The 2500-nt window shown below is 38.2% G+C and overlaps 1 protein-coding gene across 5 annotated transcripts in view; it reads left to right on the top strand.

Moving 5' to 3' along the window:
* The window catches only part of LOC122246080 (choline-phosphate cytidylyltransferase B), a 44616-nt gene that overhangs the window by 25919 nt on the left and 16197 nt on the right, over positions 1-2500 (top strand). The gene's annotated exons all lie outside the window — the stretch shown is intronic.

The raw sequence follows: 2500 nt of genomic DNA, 5'->3' as shown, positions 1-2500 counted from the left end.
CTCTCCTATTCCCCCTTTTTATTTGGGGGGGGGGGATCTCAATCTTTTCTCATTAGCTCTGTCCACTATTTTCTCTCTCTCTCTCATTATTTTCCATCTCTCTTCTCACATCTGTCTTTTCTCTGCTCATTTCGCACTTCTTTCTTTTTTCTCTTCTTTTCTTTTCTTTCCCTCTCTTCCCACTCAATATCTTTCTCTCTCTCTCACTCACTCTCTCTGTCCTCTCTCTCTCTCTCTCTCTCTCACTCTCTCTCTCTCCCTGTCCTCTCTCTCTCACTCACTCTCTCTCACTCCCTGGCCTCTCTCTCTCTCTCTCACTCTCTCACTCTCTCACTCTCTCACTCTCTCACTCTCTCTCTCTCTCTCTCTCTCTCTCTCTCTCTCTCTCTCTCTATCTCTCTCTCCCTCTCTCTCTCTCTCTCTCTCTCTCTCTCTCTCTCTCTATCTCTCTCTCTATCTCTCTTCACTCTCTCTGTCTCTCTCCTCTCTCGTCTCTCTCTCTCTCCTCTCCTCTCTCTCTCTCTCACTCTCTCTCTCTCTCTCTCTCTCCTCTCACACTCTCTCTCTCTCTCTCTCTCTCTCTGAGTCTCTCACTCACTCTCACTCTCTCTCTCTCTCTCTCTCTCTCTCTCTCTCTCTCTCTCTCTCTCTCTCTCTCTCTCTCTCTCTCTCTCTCTCTCTCTCTCTCTCTCTCTCTCTCTCTCTCTCTCTCTCTCTCTCTCTCTCTTTTCCTCTCTCTCTCTCCTTCCCTCCCTCCCTCTCTCCTTTCATCTTTCTTCTCTCCTTCCCTCTCCCTTTCCCTCTTTCCCTCCTTCCTTTTCTTTCCCCTTCCTTCCCCTTCCTTCCCCTTCCTTCCTCTTCCTTTCCTTTCCTTCCCCTTCCTTCCCCTTCCCCTTCCCTCCCCTTCCCCTTCCCTCCCCTTCTCTCCCTTTGCCTCCCCACCCTCCCTCCCTCCTTTACCTGAGTGATCATAAACAGTTTTGCAATTGCGTATATTTGTAAATGTGGGTGATTGAGCAAGACTTGCCACTCATATCTCTGGCATTCTGAATCTGATACTGGTGTTGTGGTACTTTATTTGATAGATGTTCGTTTTATTAGATTTATTTCATGAATATAATAAACACAAGATAAATGAATTGAATGAATATACATGAGCAATATAGAAGGATGTTTTTTATGGCTTATTTCTTAACAGCTTTGATAGCAGGGACAGATAAGTTATCTTTTTTGTGGTCTCAGCAGGAATGTAAACAACTTCAAACTCCCTAGACTTTGGCACTTTGTCGAGATGAACGATAAAGTGGACTAGAATGTACTCGTTAAGAGGCATTTTCTTTCTTACTCTTGTTTTATTGCTTAGTTGCCTTTTCCCTCTCTACATTATCTTCTCTCTGTCTTCCTTCTTCTATTTCTCTTTTCATCCTGTATCATTTCTTTAGAATGATTCAGTTGGTGCATATGGATTTTGTGTTATAAGTTATTGTCTTTTAATTTCTTTCAGTTTAGTAATATTACTTTTTTCATATATATATATATATATATATATATATATATATATATATATATATATATATATATATATATATATATATATATATATTTTTTTTTTTTTTTTTTTTTTTTTTTTTTCTCTCTCTCTCTCTCTCTCTCTCTCTCTCTCTCTCTCTCTCTCTCTCTCTCTCTCTCTCTCTCTCTCTCTCTCTCTCTCTCTCTCTCTCTCTCATTCACCTCCTTTCTTATCCAATCTTTCTCTTGTTCATTTGTTCACTGAGAGGGCTGTGTTACAGTACAATCAGTATCATCTTGTAGGTTAGGCAGGGCATCCACACATGAAAAGTCTTTTAACCCATTGGCCACGGTATTAATAAGATATGTGGTGTGCTGTGTATGGCACGGTGCCATCCGCGCTTATGACCGATGCTGCCATGACAGCAAATCATGCCATCTGTTATCAATGGGTTAATAGAAGGCCGGTGAGAGTGAAGGAGTTTGTGTCACAAAACTAATCATCATTGTCTGTTTTGTATACAGTTGACGATTAATAGCTTCTATGCATCAACATCATCCTTAGGCAATCAGTTGCTCTGCCGTCACCAAGGCTTTCCTCATTTTTTGTGGAAAAATAATTTGATACCATAGCAGGGAGCACCTCTTGAGTGTTTACTGCATCAGATTTAATTAATTTGTTGGTGATGATTATTAAATTATTATCATTATTATTATTATGATTATTATTTTTTTTTTATTATTATTATTATTATTATTTTTAATTTTATTTTTTTATTATTATTATTTTTTTTTTTTTTTTTTATCTTATTTTATTTTAAAGGGCACTGCCCATTAAAAATAAAACATATTTCCATCTATACATTGCAGATATGTATGAATAAGAACAAGTGATTATTATTCATTCTCAAGGATTTTTCACTTGTTCTTATTTTTAGAAAGAATTAAGAATATGTTAACTTGTGAAACTTACTCTTCATTTGGGAAAGCA

Source organism: Penaeus japonicus, unplaced genomic scaffold (genome assembly GCF_977035675.1).
Source record: "Penaeus japonicus unplaced genomic scaffold, GWHDUDI00000001_assembly GWHDUDI00000036, whole genome shotgun sequence".
Taxonomy (NCBI): domain Eukaryota; kingdom Metazoa; phylum Arthropoda; class Malacostraca; order Decapoda; family Penaeidae; genus Penaeus; species Penaeus japonicus.
Note: the sequence above shows the minus strand (reverse complement) of the source record. Positions and strands in the feature narration are given on the sequence as shown.